We start from the raw sequence: 23,094 nt of genomic DNA on the forward strand, positions 1-23,094 counted from the left end.
CTGATTTGATTCTTTAGATATGCCCTTGTCTATGGCACCTTAACTGAACATTTGAAGAGTTCCTCATTGTAAGAGGAACTGAGAGAGCAATTAATGTCTTTCTCTTTAACGGTTTTCTTCTGATGATTTCCCATCTGTGCAGCCTCCAAACTCTTTTGGTTTTCTTGGCTGAGTTAGAACTTTCTTTCAATGGAAATCTGGGCACTGAATGGCAGCTGGCAAACTGCTACGTGTGGATGTGGTGAAGGAAAAAGGAAATAATAAATGAATTATAAAAGTTTTGAGTCTTTCAGTTTGGTAACCAAGAGAGCTGGTTCTTTGGGATGGAACTTTTGATAACATAAATGCAGAGCCAGAGAAAAGAAGTATATTAATGAAATATGTCTTGGATAAGGGTGATGTCCTACAGCTTGTTCTTATTCAGTAATATTCTACATTTTCATTATTTCCTTAAACACCTGACCTGTTGAATAGAAGTCTGCATCAGAAAATTAAACTAATTATAATCTACTCTGTGGACTTTATTCAAATTCCTAAGCTCTTAAAACAAAAAAAAGTGTTTTTATGACCAAACTGATCTGGAAGACCTGTTCGATGAGAACACATTTTTTTTCTTTGTGGTGCTTTAATTTTTCCAGTGTACAGACTTCAGACTACTGTTGATAGAACTTACATACATTAAATTACATATACATGATAGATATACATAAACTTTTAGCCAATAACATAAAGCAAAACTTTTAAAAGATATATTCTGTTTTAACAAAATTGCTAGACCAGACATAACATGCACTAGTTTTGGCAATCTCCTCCTTAAGTAACTACTAAAGGTATCATTCTTTGTAAAATCAGCTGTCTGGTGGCTTGGGTTATCAACTATAAATAGTAGAGGACACTGAAGAAAACAGTTTAAATCACAGATGATGTACCACTTATTTTTTTGATGTAATATATTAAGTCTGTTTTTTAACAATCAACTGTGCATAGCAAGTAAATAGGATCATGCCATCTCTTCAGTCCCTTCTTTTCGTGCTTAACTGAAGTGCTTAAATTCATTTGCAAACTCTACAGGAACAGATTATACTTTGTGTTCTCAGGCCAACCTGTAGAACGATAGCCTATAGTGTATTTTGATTATGCTTACTATTGACATTGCAATGTTTAATTGAAAAATCTATTCAGATATCCACTCATACTTGCTATTATGAGAGTATATCTTTCCATTATGGCCTTCAAACTCATGAAGTTTGTAAATAACCCACATTGCCTTTTTAATGTCATGTTTCTATTTTCATTTTCCCTAAATAAAGTTGCCCAGTCACTTTTACTACCACCCAAGACTAATCTCTTATCTTTCAATGAGAACATCATGAGGAATTGTCAAAATTCTTACTGATGTAAAGATATAGAAAATGTTACTTTTGCTATCTCCACAGGTTTGTTATGTTATCATATGAGAAAATGACTGTGATTTAACATATTTTTCAACATTTTCCTAGGAAAATACTTCAGTCATTATTTTTTGTCTCTTCTTTTAATCTCTCTCTCTCTTTTCTTTTAAAGACAAAGACAGTGTTTTTCTCTTAGATTTTTCTGAGCTGTACTTCCCCAAGTCCCTGACTTCTCAAAGGTTATTGGCGATGTTCTAACATTACTTCTGTCAGATGCAAACAAACTTTGAGAACTGATGTCTCTTGCCAGTCATTTCTGGGAAGGTGAAAGAAGGTGCTTGGAGTCCCTACTTGTGCAACTGCTGCTTGACAGCATTCGTTCTCCCTCCTCCCCCTTCTCCAGCAAGAGAAATCTCAATCTCCCTGGAGCAAAATAAGATCTACAGATTTTTTTTTCCTTTATTGCACTATATTCATCATGTATTAATTTTGTTTTAATGACTTGCTGCAGATGAAAAAAAAAAAAAAAGATACAGTGGAAAAGCTTTCCATTTGAGGCAGTCTCCATTAGGATCAGATTAAACGACGAAATGATTGTTGTTTAATGGTCAAACAATTTCAGGAATAAATGTCATGTTGCAAAAAATAACCTCTTCAGTGTCCTTTGGTTATCTTAAGGTTATAAGCTCATTTGCCTATGTCTCTGTAGTCTGGAAATCAGTGTCAGTAGAGATAGCAAGTATGGGCCATAATTACTGGTTCGTGGCAGGATGTTGAGTGTGAAATAACTGCGTGTCATTGAAGAGGTTAGATTAACTGTTAGAGCTGACAAGATACAATTGCTTATGAACCACTTTCTTTAACAATGAAAATTGTGTTGCTCAAGGCTATTTCTTTTTAGCATAGTATCTGTGTCCGGCTGTAGAATTGGTTTTAATTAGAGGTTGAAACAGCCAAAAAGTAAGTGCCCACTTATTTTTAACTAGGATAAATATCACTAAAATAGATTTTCCTCAGAAGTATATGAAAAAGGGTAGTGGCAGACAAGTATTGGAAAATGGAGATACTGGTAGCTAACTGAGTTGGAAACAAATGGCTTCAAGCCCATAGTATATATATGGAGTGCCTCTCTTGTAATGGATTTCACCTTGATAGTGCTGAACACTGAAAAACACCGTTTTACCTGAATTTCTTGGTAGTGTCAGTGTGTAGACTCTAAATAGACCTTTCCAATTGTCTGGTCTTGAGTAGCAAGAGAGGGTTGTTGGTAGTGTGAATCTGACACATATTGTCAGAGCTCACTTACTAGGTACAGGTTTGGGGAGGAAGGTTTTATATATCAGGGTTGCTGCGGGATGCTAACAAAGTTCTGACATTATGAAATGGTGACAAATGACGTGTACAAAGAGGCCCTTGTTAATATCAAATATTGTTCTGGACTAGACTTTAGAAATAACCAGTGCCTCTTTTCTTCTGGATTATTATTTTTCCTTTTTTCTGGGTCAATACTAAATTTGCTGCACCTCAGAAGGGCATAAGTTCTTCAGAGAGAGCAGTCACTCTTACAGCCCACTATGGGCATGCAGAACCTGCTGAGGGTATTTTTTTTTAATTTTTATTTTTATTTTTGTTGGCTGCCATGTATTACTGCCTTGTTCTCAAAATAACTCATCCCTGGAAGAAAGTAAAAGTCCTTCCCATAGTGAGGGTGGTGGCTAGACAGTGGCTTAACACAGAGCTGACCCACATCAAGCTGTGTGAATTATTCTGGAGGGTTGTGTGTCGTTCTTAGATACAGAATGACTGTGCTTGGTCTGCAACACAAAAACTTCCTATTTCATGTTCAGCACTAATATGGTGGGTCACCAAATCTTGAGGTGTTTCGTATGATATTCTGGAGCATGTAGGAAGGGTAGTCACATGCAGTCCACCTCTGTACTCCAAATGCAAATAATCTTGTGTTTTGTTAAAAATACAGGAAGAGATTTTGATAAAAATGTGGGAAGTTTTCATAAAAAAGGTAGTTTGTTAAAAAAAAAGTTTTGATAAAAATATGGGAAGAAAACTTGTCACTCCTTGAGAGGAATTGATTGCTTTTTATAGGACTCTACACATTGTTCAGGTAAGTGTAAACAGCCTTATATGCTGCTTCGTATTAATGTTTCTTTCTGTAGACTCAGTCTATGTTGTTGGAATGTAGCTCAATTTTCTACTGTATTTTGAAGAAAATTTTTCAAGGCTTTTAAGAGAAAACGTCAAATTTGGGCTCATCTCTTCTTCCATCAGTCTTTGAAATGATAGGTGAATCCAGTAAAACCTTACAAACATTTTGCTTGGGGAACTTCAGAATGTGTTTTCAGGTCTGTAAGACTGCTTGGCCTGATTTTTGCCTTTTTCCCTTTTCACTTTGCTCTCTTTCTTCATATATAGAACTGCATTAGCTCAGCATCCATTGGCAGCCCCCAGGGCAATATGTCCTGTGGAAGTTGGGCAGGGCTTCAACCAGAGTCACAGAATGGTTGAGGTTAGAAGAGACCTCTGGAGGTCATCTGGATCAACTTCCCCTGCTCAAGCAGGGACACCCAGAGCAGGGTGCCCACGACCATGTCCACATGGCTTTTGAAGATCTCCCAGGAGGGAGACTCCGCAACCTCTCTGGGCAACCTATTCAAGTGCTCCGTCACCCGCACAGTGAAGTACTTCCTGATGTTCACAAGCAATGTCTTGCATTCCTGTTTGTGTCTACTGCCTCTTGTCCTGGTAGTGCGCACCACTGAAAAGAGCCTGGTTCCATCTTCATCTTCTTTGCACCCTCCCTTATGTATTTATAGACCTTGGTGAGATCCTCCTTGACTTTCCTCTTCTCCAGGCTGAGCAGTCCCAGCTATCCCAGCCTCTCCTCACCCGAGAGGTACTCCAGTCATCTCAATTGCTCTTGTTGGACTCTCTCTGGTATGTTCTGGTCTCTCTTATACTGGGGAACCCAGAACTGGACACAGTACTTCAGGTGTGGCCTCACCACTGCTGAGCAGAGGGGAAGGACCACCTCTGTTGACCTGCTGGTGATGCTTTACCTAATGTGGCTCAGAATACCATTAGCCTCCCTAGGGTCAAGGGCACGTTGCTGGCTCCTGTTCAACTTGGTGTCTACCAGGACTCCTGGGCCCTTTTCTGCAGAGCTGCTTTCCAGCTGGGTTGCCCCCAGCCTGTCCTGGTGCCTGGGCTTGTTCCTCCCCAGTTGCAGGGCTCTGTATTTCTCCTTGTTGGTCGTCATGAGATTTTTGTCAGCCCACCTCTGCAGACTGTCAACATCCAGCACAGTTTTGATCTGCTAATTCTCTGAATGCTGCACTGTTTGAACACTGTAGGAGTATTTTGGTCTAAGTTAATTCAACACATCAAACAAATCCAATCCCTAATATACTCTAATTTTTCAGTATACCTCCATTAAAACCAAATATGACTCCCAGATTGTTTTTCTTTTGTGCTTAAAAAGAAGAAGAAGAGGACTGATATCCTTTAAACTAGTATGTATCAGCAACATCCAAAATAGGGGTTACCCTGTTTAGATGAAACTCCAACTATTAAAAATTCCAATACATGCTCAGGACATCAACGTCACATATGTTGTCTGGTAGAGGAAGGCCCTAGTAAAAAAACAACAGGGCTGACAAATTGCCAGACATTAATTTCCTCAGTGTTGATTTTAAGCAGTCTGCTGCAAGTCCTAAGTGAACTTTTGCAATGAGAACCAGAGCAGCAAGTATGCAGCTTTGTTGGTGGATGCTGCTTCGGAGTTTTTCTACTAGCAGTGGCTTGATCATCCTAAAAATATGAGAAGACTTTCACAGATATAAGAAACAGTTTTGTCTGAATATGCCTTGTAAATCCGGAAGCAGGCTATCTGCTAGTGCTCTGAGGAAGGCAAGGAGCATAAACCTGTTCACCTTCAAAATTCTTGTTTACTTCCTGTGTTCTTCTGATGAATAGTTGACCAGGTTGAAGTGGGTAGGTGGAAACTCAGGGGAATTCCATACCGGGGAAGTCTGTGCTGCTCAGAGTACTTTTCTTTGCTGCTCACAAGGTGGAGTCCCATACAGGCATTTTTGCTGATGGTACTGGCACCATTGGCATGTCTTTTTTATGAACATCATTGTGAAAATTTTTGAATGACTTAGCTTGCTTTTATAATGACAAAGAAAATTGTGCTTCTGCGGTCTTTTTTGGAAGGACACATGGGTGAAAGAAAGCTGCTGCAGCTATTTTCTGAGTAGCTACAGAGTTAGAATGGAATGTGCATTTGGGAAACCAAAAGGTGAGTTGAGATATCTAATGGCCAGGCTCAAAGGAGAGGAAAAATACCTGCCTTCTCCGGATACCTTTTTTTTTTTTTTTTTTTGATTTGTTTTGTTTTGTTAAGACTTTTCTGAGAGCAAGGAATCCAGGCATGTGGATGTGTTAGGATAGATGGGTAACATAATGAGCTGTTTAATGAATGTTTTGAGCAGTCAGAGGGACTCCTTCCAAGGACTGCATGTCAGGAAACATCTTGCTTTGTTTGTCTGTGAAGCCTTATTGGCAGCACGGCCCATGCTGGTGTGTGCATTGTGCAAAGCTGAATGCTTTGCATGAGATTAGATCAATATGTTAATACAGTACCTGTTAAGATCCATGGTGGCAGATCTTTCTGTTAAAATATGAGCATTAAAGCAATGTAGGAGGGGATTAAGGGAGGAAAGAGAATCTCTTGTTGTTCTCAGCCATTTTACAATACTTAGAAGAGGACTTGATTGAAGAGCATTAAAGGGCATGTCTAGTGTGTTGAAATACTGAAGACTGCAAGAACACATATAAAGTATGTGATAATCATTAACTGCATGGCCTTCTTGTTATCATCCAGCATTGCTGTTCAAACTCCTCCATTTCCAAAATGCGTCTGTGAGAATTTTCAGTTCTTTTGTCTCTTCTCAATTTTGTCTCTCCTGACCTGATTTTTTGTCTTTCCTTTGGGAAACCAACCCTTGAAGGTTTCTCTCCTTACCCAGAGATCACAAAAATTCCTTAGACGCATTTGATTCTTCATCAGTGCTTTACCTGCTATTAAGGAATGTCATCGGCTGTAGGGAAAAAAGAGAGTAAGAGACCAATTCAACTTGCACTCACCTGTTTTAGGGTGACACAACTGCTGTCTCACAGAAGATTATCTAACATCATGAGCTGATTGCATTAAAAAAAATGGAATCTGGATCCCGCTGCACTCGTCTGGTGACCTGTAAGAAGTAGGCCAGATGTGTGAGCTTTATGAATGGTCTGCCTCACAGTTTCATCCTTTCATATTGTGTTGTATCATCCAGCATTTTAATTCAGATTCATGGCTTTCATGAATTTATCTCTCTTGTTTTTCTTGGTGATAAGATCCAGGAATTTTATTATTGTTGTTGTCACTGATGGGGAATTTCCCAGAAAATGAACTGTTTGAGCACTGTGATGTTTTTACAGTAAATAGTCTCATAGATACCACAGCCCCAAGAGCTATATTGGAAACTGGAATGTTATCTTCTAACTTGCTGGAGTGTGTTTCTCAAAAGACAGCATTTTTTAGTTAGTGTCTGGGGATACAGGCTTCCAAAAAGTCATAGAGAAGGGCAGGCCTATTGTCTGAGAGTGTAAAGCCTCTATTCAGAGGTCTATACCTTGCTTGTTGGGGGTCTTCAAGTAAAAAAAGTTGAAAACTACTGAGATAGAGCTATGGTTGAGTACTCTGGTCCTACATAATGATCAGAGGTTTATGAACAAAGCAGGACAGAGTGCAGATAGACCTTAAAACACTTCTTCTCAATGGCATGGTGGTTAAGAGGCCATTTTGATACTCAGCTAATAACGGATATAACACATGCATATGAATTCTTTATTCTAAATATTCACTGACTGTGTATTCACTCTTAAGTAGGAAGCTAATGTTGGGTCCATGATGACCTGATATGGTGCAAAAATTCTCTAGATTTTATGGTACTCAGATAAAAAGCCAGAATGTCCATGTTGTCAGAAGAGCATGAGGACTAATAATTGGAAAACTTGGCAGGTAATCAACCATTGCTTTAGGACAATTATACATACACTGCTGAAGTTGTCAGCAAAGGTATTTCGGTGTCAAAATGCACACAGCTTTAAAATTGATATAATGACATGTCTAAAAAATCAGACATTTTATAGTAAAATTGTAAATTCAGAGCACTGTGTTGCAGGTTAACTCGAGTTATTTTACTTTTAAAGTGTGGATAATTATAACTTAAGCCATAAGTACTACTGGGAACGTCCCTAAGTGAGATACTTGATCTTGATGCTTTGCTCTGATTAAAAGTCAGACCTGAGATTCTGTCTATCTGAGATTCATTCTGTTACCTAGGTTAGAGTACCTGCCTTTGTTATTGTTTTCAATTTCTGACTAAACTAGAGCAACTTTGCAGGTATGAATTTGAACACTCTTGAAACATTCTTTTTAGGATTCCTGCAGCTAAAATCATCCTTTTCATCTAAACAGTTCGTATGAAAATTGTCTGCTTTGTGTAAAGGTTTTTAAACATACAGAGAGAAAGGTTTTATATTTAAAAATAAACTCTGTATTCTATTCTAGAAAGTCTCCAGTTAGAGCTTTCTCCCTTGTGTAAAGGTAAGCAACTCTCCTGCATTTGTAGGCTAATGAGGTAAATTAAGAGGCTATTGTCATCTATGCAGGCATTGAACTGACTCTGGATGCTTCCAGAAAATATAATTATAAAACCACTTTCTTGGAAGATGTATATTAAAAACACTTAATAGGACAACGTACTATTTAACACTGCTATAATGCAGTTAAATTCATCATGCTATACAGTCTTTTCACTTCTCTGGAAATCTTGTATGAATGCTTTTTAAAATAATAGAAGGTTCACTTCTGATCACCCGATAGACTGCAGTGTAATTTGGTATTGCGTAAGAATTATTTGAAACTTCTGCCAATAATGCCTGCCTCTCTAACTTATTCTGGATATTAGAAGGACTCCCATTGATATTGTCTGAATGAATCATCAAAATAACTAAATTTTTCTTTTCATTCTTCTATGAATAAGAAAGTATTTTTGCTATTTCCAACTGTGAAATGAAGGTAAAAAAGAAAAGTGAAAAGTTGCCTAGTGCAGCAATCAGGAAGGCTGAGACAGGTGGGAATTGAGTCCCCATCCCCAATTCACAAGTAATGCATTTGCAGCTCTGTTTTTCCTGGGCTTCTTACAGTGTTTTATAAAACTAATAATTTTTCAACACTGCCTATATTCCAAAAGAACTCTGTACTTGTTAATTTATTTTCAGTTGTGACATGAAACTACACAGGATATAAAATATATTTCTATCCACTGCATCTCTCAGGCTCCTCTCGTGTGAGATGACATTAGCAAAGAGTCACCAAGACATCTAAGCTGACTCTTAACACATTGGCTGATGTGAAAGTTTGTAAGAAGTGTTGTTTTTAGACATAGTATGGTAAATATAACCTAAAAAGAAAAACAAATGTGTGAAATACAGAAAATGTGTTTTTATACTTGGAGTCAGTTTTTGATGCAAAATTTGAAACCTTCATGTAGGTTGTGCAGGCTGGTTTTGAAATTTTTGTTCTCTAAGTCTAAATGTCATAGAATATCAACACTTGACATTCACATGGATTCTTGGATCAGGTCTGATTCTATTGAGGATAAATTTTCCATAAATATATAAGCATTTTATTATATACAGTATAAGTAAAAGCCAAGACTTCATTGTTCTAAACAATGTCACCATGTTTCAGTGCCGATTTTTTTCTGAAAGAAATGTTAATGAAATAAAAATGTAATGGGTAATTGTGTTTACTAATTATTTATGATTGGCATTTCAGTCTTGGTTGTTTACTGTTTAGAAGTAATGTATTTTGGGAAGTAGATATTACTTCACTTCTTAAGAGTTAACACATGTAAATTGCTATTACATATGCGTTGCTGTAGGTCTGTTATCTCTGTTTATTGAAAGAAAGAGTAAAAATAAGAATTCTTCTATAATGCAATTATTTTCACATATATTAATTTGTCTAAAGTATAAACTTCCTTTTTATTCAGTGCTTGCAGACTACAAATATTTTAATGAACACAAACTGAAGACCAGTAAGTTGCCAAAGAAAACGTTCGCATTGTTGGCTGAAACAGTCCTTATCCCAAAGTATAGAAAGATGTATGATTTTAGTCTCATGCATTGTTTTTCATAACACAATATCATTCTGCCTTTAGGTGGCAAGAAAGTGAAACATGCCAAACTGTCTTGTGGGCTGATCTAAAGTGCAGTAGGAACAGATGGGGCAACACATACGGTTAATTCTTCATGTGTGTCTGAGTTAGCATAAAATTCTGGAGTGCTCTGAAATTTACATCTAAGTGGAATATTCATCCTATTTGATTACAAACATTCATGGAGATTTTTCTGCTTGCACAGTTGAGCTGAAAATGAGAAGGGGGAAAATGCGATAGGATGCTGTGATGAAAAGCCATGGAGGTCCTGGGGTGTGAAGGTACTTGCAGGAGATGCTAAACTGTGAGTTCCTGGAGAACTTAATCCTCCCCTCATAGAAAACAAAATAATTTTTGCTGTTGACTTTGAGAGGACCTTGAATCAGATCCATGCATTGCAGGTTGCCACGTCTGCTTCTGGGACTGCTGTATCAATGCTAAAACATAGAAGCTGTGCTCCCTGTTGAGAACTCATGCTGAAAGAAAAGCAATTTGGCAGCTGTATTCAGAAGTACTTCCCTGTATACGTTGTTCATGACAGGGGTATCTGGATGCATAGCACAGGATATCATGTGTTTTTGTTGTGCCTTGAATTTTATCCTCTCAAAGGCCATCACAGTAAATGACTGTAACTTGTGAAAACCTCTATTTGGGATAATCTGCAGCCTAGACAGTAGAGCGTTAATGTCATAGAAGGGTGTTGGTTTTTTTCTGTGATACTTTGTTTTAAACAAATCAAAATTTCAGCAACCAAAGTACACGTAGAGATTAAAATAGTCCTGAAAAGTTGTAAACTGACTTGCTAAAACCAGAGTATTAGTTGGCAAAGGAGTGAAAAATGTAGCAGCTGACATTCAAAAAGAGTTATTTTGGGGTACTGGCAGTTAAGGTAATTGATGTGTTGATAGAGTAAGAACCATAATGACAGGGGATTTGAAAAGGTACAAACGTAAGACTGAGATGCTAACCTAAATATTTACAAGATTTTGTGGTCTAAATAGATCTATGAAACCAGATTTTGATTGTTTCATTCTGGAAATAAAACTGTGCTTCCTTTTGTAGACTCAGTCAAAGTTTGTGGATTGAATAGAGGTCAAGCAGCGTTTTTGGAGGTACTATAGCACTGTCCCACCACTTCTCTGATATGATACAGTCCAAGGTAGAAACCATATTTTGGATAAAAGTTTGCTCTTGTTTTGTTTTAGATATTGTGCTCATTTCACTTACGAGTTGAGTGGCAAAAGATGTAATTGTGTAATTCCAGAATTTATGTCTGGAAAATCATAGTATTAAACCCACAGAGTGATGCATCAAATGAAACAAGCAAACAACAACAACAAACAAAAAACCATACCCATAACTGAGTTTTCCAGTGACTGTATAAGATAAACTGCATGAACAGTTGATGGGGCAGAGGTCAGAACCTCGGTCTTCTGCTTTCTGGGAAATTTTCTGTCAGCACATGGAGTCATGCTGCCTTTTTAGAAGCCTTTAGGATGTTGCTAGTTATTTTTTGCAAAGTGCTAAGTTGTCAGCAGGATGAGTACAGCATTGCTTCATGGCTAAGCAGCTTCTGGTGAAGTTATAGTCTTCAAAAGGGACATGGGGGTTTGAGCCGCCTGCAGCTGAGGAATGGAGTGCAAACATTAGATTTATAGAATCATTAAGGTTGGAAAAGACCTTCAAGATCATCTGGTCCAATTTCTTGCATTGTGGGCCAATAGTTTAAACTACCAGACCATCAGACATCCTGAATAGAAGTGATTGTGATTGTTCTTCTGTGAAAACCTCCTTCCTGGTGGTATGGCGTGGGTTTTGTGCACATTTATGTTGACATGACCTGCCAGATCAGGTATCTCTGTTATATTCAGAGAGTCCCAACCATGTTTTGATGTGAAAGAGGATCAGGAGTGATCAGTGCTGGCAAAGTGGGGGCCAATCCAGGCAATTACAAAAACAGACTTTTAGCCCCCTATACAGAACTTGCAGGCAGTGGTGAAGAGAGCAGAAGGTGGGCATGTATTAAAAACACGTTAGACAATGTGTTTTAATGAGCACAAATTTTAGAAATGTGTGGTATACAGGGTAAGAGGATTAAAAATCTGTAATAATTTGTCTTCAGTGCTGATCAACAGGGTGCACTGCTATTAGTCAGAGTACTTTGGAAAGTGTGAAACCGAAACTACATCAGTTGTATTTTAAAAATAAGGTAGTGGGTACACTCTCATGGACGGTAAAAATCTAGAAAGAATAATACACAGCTAAAACTTTGGGAACTTAAACTCTTTGCCTTACAGAATGGTTCCCTAGTTTGTAATGAAACCGCTGATTTTTCATGTCCCCATTAATTGCTCTCGTGCTGTGGTGAGCAATCAGGCATCATCGTAATGGGAGCACTAAAGACCTTTATGGTGGACATTAAACCCTTCTGTACTACTTCTTCTTTTGTCCTCCCCTTGAAGCTTTACGATTTTCACAAGTTTGCTCAGATATTAGAGCAAAGTAGTAGACTAGGTCTGCACCCGCAGTTTTGATGTGTTCACTGAAGCTGAGCACTGGCTCAGTCACGAGCCCCTCCTGTCTCCACTCCTGCTAGGGTAGAGATAGTTTACTTTATTCACATTAAATACTTGAGCTAGATCTGCTTGAAATTTTGGGTTTAGATGTACCTAAAGAAAAGCAAGTCACAGAATCTTTTTTACTCAAGACACTGTAATTGTGGTGGGTTTATTTGTTTGTTTGTTAACATTTATTCAGGCTATTACTCACCTGCAGGTTGAAGTCTTGTATAAAATTCAGATCCGCTAGATTATGTTTTCAGAGTTGTTTTAAGTGGAAAATTACTACAAGGATTTCTTGAAGTTAGTTGATGGCTGAGAGTCAGTGATTTTACTAAAGAAGTTTTTCATATTTAGGAAGCAGATGTACATGAGGTTTTTCTTCAAGTATGTTCCAGACTTTTTCAGAGTGCCTACAAAAACTTTGCCTTTCGGATTTTTTTTTTGTATTAATTCTCCTTCTTTCATGTATTTCCCCATGTTTGTTAGTTGTTCGCTTTTCTTCCAGACCTATGAAGAAGTCCAATATCATGTCTGCTGCTATTTTCCCTCCCCTTTGAGAGATTTATGCTTGTAAAGGACGTAGCCTGTATCCTGCTGCTACTATTATAGTTCCTATGAGTAAAAAGTAAGCTTTTATTATGATTATTTTTGACGTTTATCCCTGTATTTGATCTTTACTAAATGTGATTGCTATTACTACTGTGATTCTTTTGAAATACCTTGGCTGTTTGCTGATGGGATGCTTCCAGATACCTTTGTATGGGACAGCTAGAATTCCTGGAAAAAGTGGTCATCAGTGATGGACCTAAATATATAATAACCTCTGTGTGAAAAATTAAACTCTTTGCTCAAACCCCCTTTTACTGGCACACCCACAAAAATAAAGTTCTGTTTTAAACACTGAATCCTTCTGATAGGTCCTGGGGTATGTTTTTCCTGATTGGATTTCCCAATACACAGTAACTGGAACCAGTAATTTTCCCAGTTTATCACTTGAGAAAGAAAACCTTGGCACATCAGTCTAATCAGAAGCATGATTCTGTGAATCATGAGCATTACATAGACTTAAGAGGTGTTTAGGGATTTGGGGGGGGGAGGGCATTTTTTTTTATTATTTTCCTTTTTTCCTCTTTGCCCTTGGCATTTTGCCTGCTTGACCCTAACAGTGTCAGAGGCTTGCCTGTTAGGAAACCTCTCTATATCACCAGTTACAGATTGCTTTTCTTTTGGAGTATTTACAAATGCTGCACATTCTTTGCAAGGGCAGTATTTATGATTCACTTGGCCGAGCCACGTTCTGTTCGTGCTTGCCCGCAGATGCACGTTCAGTGAGCGGGGCGCTGGGAGGAGGAATGGTTTTCTTAAAGTCCACAAGTGGGGGGGTTGGCACCTGGCTTCTGCTCCTGGCTGCCAGCCTCCCTCCTTAACCCTATACTAGGCACAAACTCTGCTTTTTTTTTTTTTTTCCCCTAAATACACAGTGGGCTTCCTGCTCCTCCTATGTCTTGGTATAAATGAATTTGTAAATGTGTGCAAGCGGACCCTTTCGGGTCTTCCGTTGAAAAGTTTGGCATTAAACTTTAGGCATTACAAATACTTCTGTTAAAATGCCAGCTGTCCATCAGCAGCAGGTGTTTTCATTGGAATGAAAAAATCCAGTTCCAAGAAATCCACAGCAGAACCTTTGCCAGTCGGCCGTGGGATGAGCGGCGGTTTCTTGGTAGCGTTTGCTGTGATTGAGTAGCAAAGTTCAGAGCTCAGTCTTGCTTCTGGCCGATCTGTCCAGAGGATGCAGGCAAGAGAGTTGCACATCACCTCCCTCGTGGAAGCGTGGCATGGAGAGTGCAAGTGGTTGTTTTATGGTTGCTAAACAAATATAGTATGACCCATGTACTTAACTATTTATGTCTTTTTTTTTTTTTTTTGGAAAGAAATCACTTCTCTTAAAGCCTGAGATTTAACTAAATCCTCCCACCACAGGTCACATTTTAGCCTTGGCCTCTGTTTCCTGTGACCGTGATGCTTAGAGATGTAAGGTTGGGTTATTCCATCATCTTGACATAGCCCTGTGCTGCTGGCTTTTGTCCAGCAACATTAAAGAAATATTTTTCCCCCTAAAAATAACAGCTTTTGAATTTTTTTTTCCATGTAGAGATGTGACAATACAATCTGGTCGAGGCCAGATTGCATCAGTCTGGTGAATAAATTAAGTTTGTTATAGCACTGCTTAGCCCCATTTCCCTTGAGTTGTGAGCTAATATTCTCTGTTGTATCCCTTAGGGTTCAGTTTACTAACTTCTCTTGGAAAAATATTCTCATAACTAGGCGTTTCATGCCATTAAAAATTTGAAATTTTGCTTTTTTTTTAATCCTTGCCTGGCTATTGCGTTCAGTGTTTGTGGCAGCTATTCAGAGCGTCGCCTGTCCATTTGGAAATGTTCAGAGGTGCCCTTTAAACTGCCTCTGTTCTTTCTGCAGAAGTTCGCCTCCCACCACCGAGCAGATTATGGAGTCTTGCCACTTAGAAATCTTAAGGGAAAAACACTGTGTTCAGAAAATGCTGCTGTATTCGGAATCCTAGGACTTGTTCTAAAAATAAACTTAATTGAAAAGATTTGTTTTCTTTTCTAATGTGGTTTACATCACTGTTTTATTAATATTTAAATAACAGAATGTCGTAACCCAGAGTACAGAAATACTTCTTCTGTACAGAGCTCCCACCAGAATCTTGGAAACCTTACATGAAGTATTATTATGTTTATTTTGCCACTGGCAATTTTGTTGGTTTAATGTTGCAGTACAAAGGCAGATGAAACTTTGCGCTTCCTCCAGAATGAGAGCCGGATGATTAACGGGTTAAAAGGGAAAGTAATTAATTTTACCAAGTCATTATGCTTACTCAGGAATAATGCTTTATTTGTCAAGGTTATTACTTGTGAGAATCTCTTCAGAAATTACTTGGAAATTTTTGCATTTTCCCTTAAGCCACCAGATATCTGATGCTTTAACACAGAGAGTAAACCTGATTTTTTTTTTTTTTTGTATTTATCATATTGCAGTCACGAATGAAAAAATGTGAATTTGCTATGCTCTCAGAGAAAGTCAGGTTTGAAGAATCTGACCCTAGATAGGTTCTACGTGTTTTGGCATTACACATCTTTAATGTGAAACTACCAGAGGATACACAGTTGGGTTGAGTAGGAATTGATGGAACTTTACTCCTTCTTGTGTTGATTTTCCTACAGCTCATACTAAGCAAAGCCCTCTGAATTTAGATGTAGGAAGCAAGAGGCAATTTTCAAGTTTCCCATCACAGGCGGGAAGGTGGAAGGCTGTTGACCATCTGATTTGAATACTGAGAGCCGTATAAATGTGATACAGCCAAGTTTTCCTTGCGGGTTATTTTTCCTGGGTATGTAGGATGGAAATGAAAAAAAATTTGCATTGCAAAAATTCAGTAAAATGGCTTTTACTTGTGATGGAAGAAGTGTTTTTGCCGGGCTTTCAGTTCCAACCACCGTTGAACAAGGAAAGCATTTAGTCTTCAGAAGCCTCTTTTCCTCCGAGACCCAATTCAGAGATGTGTTACCAGGATGTTAGTAAGAGGTGGCCACAACTCGTTTCCCTCTCTCGGGCCTGCAGGGGAGGACACCCGAACAGCTAAGATATATTTTTCTCTCTGAACATAAATACCTTACCCTAATCAAAGCAGGGAGCATCACTGCTTGAGCAGGCGGGGTCTGGCTGATAGAGCGGGCAGCCAGCGCATGGACTGGCTGAGCTCCTGTTTTGCTAAATATTGGGTCACCCACTGAGCAATTTACTCCGTCCAGATCTAAAACAAACAAACAAAAAACAGCCAACTGCCTCCTTCCTCAGTTTCTTTCAAAATGCTATTAAATGACAGAAGAAAATAGTTTTTTGCATCCTTCTCTCTCTGGACTTCTGTCTGGACCGTGCGTTGAGAAGAATGCGTTCAATGAGATGTATTCTACCTTTCCGAAGGCCTTACCCTTCCTTGGATATTTGAAGAGAAAACTAAAATGAGGCATTTTATTTAAAAATATAAAAAGGGGTGCTCTACTTGTCTATCAGGATCACAGAGTCAGTATTTGTTTGTTTTTCTTCTTTGTCACTCGGTGTTGTTAGAAATGATTATGTATAATTATCTTTACCAGATGTTTTTCTTCTTATATTGAAAGGATGGAGCCTTTTAAAAATCCTTCCCTCTCTGCAGTTCTTGTTTAATATGAAGATTACTGAACCAAATCTTATACCCTGACAAGAAGCTGAATATAGATAAAGTAAATTTTGATAAATTATATTTTTAATTTGCAATTATTTCACTATATTAAGCACAAATTGCCTTGCTTCCTATCTATTTCCCAACAATTATTCTACTATATTGTCTTTTAGTAATTTGAAGTGAAATAATTGGATTAATGCAAAACTACAATGACTGGCTTGCAAATGAAAATCAATTTTCCAAGAGAAAAAATTATTTTTAGTAACTTCACAGTTGCAGCTTCAACTGAAAGCTTACGGCAAGCTGGCATCTCTTACAGCGGCTACCTTGGATATATTAATGTGGATCTATTGAGTATATTGATTTCTTTTTCCTTTTTTTTTTTTTTTTTCCTCCTGTCTGTATTGTCCTCCCATAACCCGGTATGATTATTCTAAGTGTGGTCATGACAAAAATAGGTACTCAATAAACGCAGATGCAATGAGCCTAGGGTTAGTTTAACATAATCAGGAGCTGGCTTATGAACAGGTTTATGACCTAGGTTTTCTCTCGGCAGGCTTGAGTGGGAGTACAGACCAATTTGGGGATCAGCCAGTGATTTCTGTTTGTCTTCGGGTATGAAAGTGATGGGAAAGTGGTGAGCAGTGGTGCTTTATAATCACTCTTCAAACGATTACTTTGTATGTGTGTATAAAAGTTTCACTTTTGTTATTATTTGAAAATTCTGTGTATAAACTTGAGGATTTTCTTGAAATCATTTTTAGCTGTGTGAGAAAATAAGAGTGAATTAGTAATGGTGGTGAAAGGGGAGGCTTTTCTTAAGACCAAAGGAAAGCATGTTCATTACTCTTTTTACAGTAAATCACTACTTAAATGTGGTAAAGATGAACCGTTTGGGCACTCTGTGTATCTGTTTCAGCTCCAGGCATCCGTCACTGTCTGTCCTACGTGGAGTGATGCTGGATGCAGTTGTAGAGGTGAAACTTTTAATGGGCTTGTCTTCTCACCAACTTCCAGCTGTAATTCTGCTGACGCTAATGGCAGCTGCATGACCCTTTTAGACTTTAAAAATGTTTTAAAATATCCAGTTACCTACCATAGCGATGTGATGTACCAGCAGATGGAGACAGAAAGTTAACCAGACTGTGGGGAAGGCAAGTTTCTCATATCTGAAGTCACCTATGCTTAAAAAAAACAGTATGTTTTCATTTTCAGCAGTCCAGTGCTTCAGATGAGTGGCTATTTTTAGCAAAATATAGCAAAATGTAGCCGTTTGCCTGAGATCTTTTGCTGTGGTGAGATCACTTAGGTGAATCAATTAGATGACGACCTTTCTTCTTCTTCTCATGCTTCTTCCCTTTGGCTATGTAGAAAACTCTCTGTCCTCACCTGCTCCTTTAACCACGTTTTTGGAAGAGGTGTCAGTGCGTGTGATGTAATGGGGACTGTTTTGGCTCTGATTTTCCCTCCATCCCTTCCCTAAAAACCTGCTCTTTGAGAGGGTCTCTAGTTCCTCAGACTTCCCATGAAGTTGTCTACAGATGGCGATTTTTGTCCCAATTCCTACTGCTGCTTTGTTGTTAATTGGTTTGAACCCGTTGATCCCAGACAAAGACCAGGAGGAATATCATCTTCCACCAGGAGAAGATGCTCTATCAGCATGACAGAAAAACTCTGGTAGCCTGATGCCACCTACAGAGGAGAAGATTTGAGATGGGGCCTCTCTGTATGCAGATATACTTGTAGTGGAAAAGATTTGTGTAAGCATCATGTCCATCACTGGTGCTCACACTCAGGTTTCAATGTGCAAACATGTTCTTCTTCCATCGTTTGGTAACACTGGAAACTTCTCTCTGTTCACGCATATTTACGAGAATTATACATAAGCCTTTTAGTCTGGGTGTAAATATTCAAAGAGGCTGTATTTCCTTAGAAAGTTACCGTAACATTAATTTTAAAGCGGTCTTCTAATGAAGGTTATTATTAAGTAGAAGTAGAACTAATGAAATGCAATTTATGGGGGTTTATTAGAGTGATAATTTGGCATCATGCATCTGATTAATGCAAATGTGGGGTGAAAGGTATGTTTAAAACTGTGATGGCAATGCACACCTGGCATCCCCTGACATTTCTAACAGGTTACTGAATGCTAGTAGTCTCTATATCACAACTGGGAAGAAGCATTTAATTCAAGTAAAACGCTTCTGTGGCATTGCTTGAAAAATGGGAAGAGTGCTCAGAGCCTTCTGAATCTGCACTGTGCCTTTGTGCTCATTGTTTTTTTTTTTTCAAGTGACTTTTTACTGCTGGTTCTAAATTGGGTGACAGCTATTTGTTTTTAATTTAAAAAGGCCCGATTGGTCGCAATTAGCCAACTCGCGCTGAATTGCTTCTGGTTTCCTGGTTGCATAAGCCTACCAGGAAGGTTGTGGGAGGTCATGCTGCTGGGGAGAGAGCGGCTGCAGTTTGGGTGTGCTCCGTCTGAACTAATCAGAAAAAAAAATGTTTGTAAAACAGGGAGTGGTTCCGTGTTACTTTTTGCGTGAGGAGAGGAACTACTTGCATCTTTTTTTTCTCTCTATTTTTCTTCCGGCCATGGGAGAGGGCTCAGTGAATGTGATTACCACGTGTATTTTGCATTGCAGCGTGACCGTAATTTGTAGGCACCTATTTTTTACTTTTTTTTTTTTTCAGGTTCCTTGTGTGCCATAGGCAGGGAGATGGGCAAAGACCTTCTATATGGTTGTATAAAACTCCCCAAAGCAGTGTTAGGGAACTGTTCTTCCGAATTATTGTAACAAGTGACATAGCAATATAAGAAAGTGATACTGCTTCAAGTGGGCTTCCTCCTCATTATTTCCTTTCTTGGATTTTCTTTACTGAAAAAAATACTTTCAGCAAACTTCATAAGAAGCGCTTCACGAGAAGTGATTTACTTAAAGCTGTCCTCTGCCCTTCCCTTGCAAACAGCATCGCTTTTACTCGCAGAAGGGGAGGATGGATAGCCTGCAAATGTGTTCTTTCAGCAGTGAATGGTAGATTTAGCCCTGCTCTGGATCAAGCAGCACTGAAGCAAAACAGGACAAAGTTATTTAGCTGGCTGGGGAAAGAAGCTGTCGCACCCCTATTTTTGTTGTGGCTCTGGAGATGCAAATTTCTGATGGCAGTAAATAGAATAGGCTGATTTGTATATTCCACTGGTAGAGATGTGACACATCAGTGGAAGAAAAAAAAACTGTTCTCTACATGCTTGAAGACTTTTACTATCCCCCGCTTTATTGGGGTAATAGAGAAAAAATTGTACAAAAAACCTGATTCTTCACATATGCCAGAATATGCAGATTTTGCACAAGTGAAATATTAAAATTATTGAAGGATGACTGTACACCTCTGCATTCTGTCCATTCTGTACACCACTGCATTCTGAAAATTATTGCATCTCAGATTTAAATATCACACTTCCTGTAAGGTTTTCAGATTTTTTTTCTGCTCATGAAACTGATTTTCCATTGGCATTTGTGAAACAGGCCAATCTTGTGGTATGAATACTCCCATTTTTAGAACATTTGATCTTAAATATTTTTTAACCAACATGAACAACTCACATCTTGTGGTAAACTGTGGGTCTTATTTATTTATTATTTTTTAAGTATGGTATTCTTTGTTGGAAAGATATAGAAAGAGAAGGTATAAGGAGAATACTTATGCTTCTGGAGGTCATGACTATAAAGCTAGAGCTTCTAGTAAGCAAAAAGTCGTGCTTTCTGTGTGAATTGTGATCATTTGGTTTATATCCATTGCAGGATGCATTGAAAATAACCTGGCACACTGCAAAATGCTCGGAGATCAAACTGTGTCCAAAGGCTAAATAAATACTTCCTCGCCTTCTCTGATGGCAGAGGCATTATCTGCACTTTATATCCCGGGAAACTGGAGTGCTGGAAGATGGTAAAGGCTTTCCAAGGTTAGTTAATGAATCAGAGGGGAGGGGTTTTGAATCTGGAAAGCTCGATCCCAGTCTTCTTTGCCTAAAATACCTCATTTCTTTACTCCAAGATAAATGTTTGGAACTAAGTGGCTTTTTTTAAACTTGTTTAAAAATCACACCTGCCCGGTCAGTAAATATATCAATCAAAAATGATGACTCTTCTGTTTACTGGTCTATGGTATTTGGAGCTCTGAGCAACTTTATTTTTTAAAACAGGTATATATTTTCTAATGAACAAGAGTACTTTTACCACTGTATTAAATAATGCAATCTTTAACTCCGTGAAGCTTGACTTTGTTTCCAAAAGCATGATGCTGGCCAGAAGAGTTCTCTTTATTTGCTGTTGTGCTCTTGACTTCTTCACGTTTTCCTGTTTAATTCAGAAGTGTTTGCTGTCTGTGTGTCAGAAAGCAGGGTGGAAGAGCACAGTCTGTGCTGGAATTTTACTGAGTTTATTTTCATGTTCTCATCTTAAACACATTGGATTTGGTAAAGATTTGGGGCCAGCTGGTAGTTGAATTGTTCTCCTGAAAATGAAATGCAAAGGTCCTGGATTTTGACACCAGCTCCAACTAAGTGAACCTCCTTGTTCTGTCCAGCTTTAAAATTATGAAGTGATTGAAGGATGCAATCTGATCATCTCTTTGCCATTGATGAATTAATTTGACAGTTAATAACAACCTTTTAGACTCGACTCCTTCAGGATTAGTTTTAGACACGTGCTCTTGCAGATCTGCTCAGCCAGTGTTTTTTCACAGAACCTGAACCTCTGGTTAGATGCAACCCAAGAGAAGCATTGGTCATGGTCTGCATGGGGTCAGGATATGATTATTCTTATTTTTGCATCAGGAATCTAAACAAACTGTGCCAAAAAACACCAAGAGCTTTTCTAGTAGAGCTTGTTTAATTCTTTTCTAGTACAGCTTATAATTTTTCAGACAACTGATATAATTTATGTTGGCAAAAATTCAGTTTGCTAATAGATCAGTCTGACTTTCACAGCATCTGTGAAAGTCTGTTGTCATACAGACGTGTGTGCCATTACAGCTTTATGGAGGCAATATTTCTCATGCAGTTAAAATGCAGTGTTTTTGAGACTGCTGTCTTAAAAACCTTGCTGGAAGTTGTCAGTAGATTTTTTTTTTTTTAATTTTTTGTTTGTTTGTTTGTTTCTCTTCTTTCTTCTGGTATTTGAACGTATAGTTTTCTTCTAGGGTAGCACCCATGTGTTCACAGCTTTGTTGAAGGAGTAAGCTAATGCACCGTTTTTCAAGTCTTGAGCAATCGGTAACAGAAAGTTTCAGTTTGGTAGCTTTAGGGGAGTGAAAAGATGTGTAGGAAGTGCTTGTAGTGGCACCATCACAACTGTCTGCTCTTTTCTGTTTGAAGTTTGTGTTCTTTACCTTCTTTGCTTTTATTTTAACATTTCCTCAGTTACTAGGTTTGCTTTCAATATTTTGAAAGATATTTAAAAAAACAGATATTAAAAATGTTTTATTGTTGTCTTTCAGGTACTTTAGAGGGTTTCACATCCATAAGGATGTTCTTTAAACAGGGTCAGTGAACGAACCATTTCACAGTAGCCTCCAGACTGCTTCACACAACCAGGTGTGTGATGCTATTTCCAGAGTTTTGCTCTGGAAATAGAACACATGGCCTAAGGAGTCTTTGTGCGATGCCTGTCTCTGGGCAGGATGTCACATCTTTCCCACTTCCCATAATGTGACTGATAGTCTGTGCTGCTGCAAACTTGGAAGGTATGAGGAAATTGCAACAGAGTGATAAGAAATTCAACAATTTCCTATGTGCAGCAGTTAATATATTAACAACCAAGTTCTCTGTCCCTTCCTTTTGGTTTTGCTGGTGAATGAGGAGATGAAACAGAATTTTGAAATTGGGATGTAGCTGATAAATGCCAACATTTAAGGTAATGCTTATTCCATGTCACCCTTCAGGGTGAAGGTTTGGTTTCTTCCTTAACCTTGCTGGGGAAATACTTTGGATACCTAAAAAACAATCAGTATTGCCTTCACCTAGTCCTGAGACCTACAGGGATTCTGCTGAGCAGGGATGGATTAGCTGCATTTATGACACTCTCTTTGGCTTCATCAAAGCTTTCAACTTTGACAAGGGAAGCAGCTCTTACTCCTGTCTGCAGGTTTACAGATTTAGATGAAGTGCAAAGGAGAAGCCCTTGGTATTTACATAGACTTTTTATCCACGTTGTCCATAACAGTTGCAGGCAATGTGTGATTTAGACACTATTCTTTTTTAAGCAGATAACTAGAAATTCAGTGCTCAGTGGCAGGCTACGTTGGTTTTCTTTTGGTCTTCTTAAGTGCTTTTTTCTGTATGGGACCTTTCATGAGAACTGGGAGAGCAAATTTTCTTGGGACCTTTGGCATCATTTATTAGTACCTTTCGGCATTTTGAGATGATGAAGTCAGTTTGTGTGAAAAATATCTTATGTTAATTTTTTCTTTAATATAGAACAGCTGATTCCTGAAGAATAGTCTGTGTCATATTTACAGATATGTTGATATCTAAGTTGTAGCTCATTTCGTGTATCATTGAGAAGTTTTGTAGAGACATATTCCTGTACGTGTTCTTAAGATGCCTT

At 38.3% G+C, this 23,094-nt stretch overlaps 1 protein-coding gene across 10 annotated transcripts in view; it reads left to right on the forward strand.

Annotated features, from left to right (window-relative positions):
* Nucleotides 1-23,094, forward strand: part of DGKH (diacylglycerol kinase eta) — a 176,990-nt gene that overhangs the window by 45,889 nt on the left and 108,007 nt on the right. Inside the window, exons 1-2 of one of the 10 annotated variants that reach the window (XM_080554967.1) lie at nucleotides 4,409-10,838; nucleotides 12,727-12,865. The exons of 6 other annotated variants lie outside the window; for them this stretch is intronic. The gene's annotated coding sequence lies outside the window, so the exon portion shown is untranslated. Of the gene's footprint in view, nucleotides 1-4,408; nucleotides 12,866-20,289; nucleotides 20,451-23,094 lie in introns of those variants that run through there. 3 more of the 10 variants (XM_080554966.1, XM_080554956.1, XM_080554965.1) reach the window with 3 other exon arrangements.

Source organism: Anser brachyrhynchus, assembly GCF_964034855.1.
Source record: "Anser brachyrhynchus genome assembly, chromosome: 1".
NCBI classification, from domain to species: Eukaryota; Metazoa; Chordata; class Aves; order Anseriformes; family Anatidae; genus Anser; species Anser brachyrhynchus.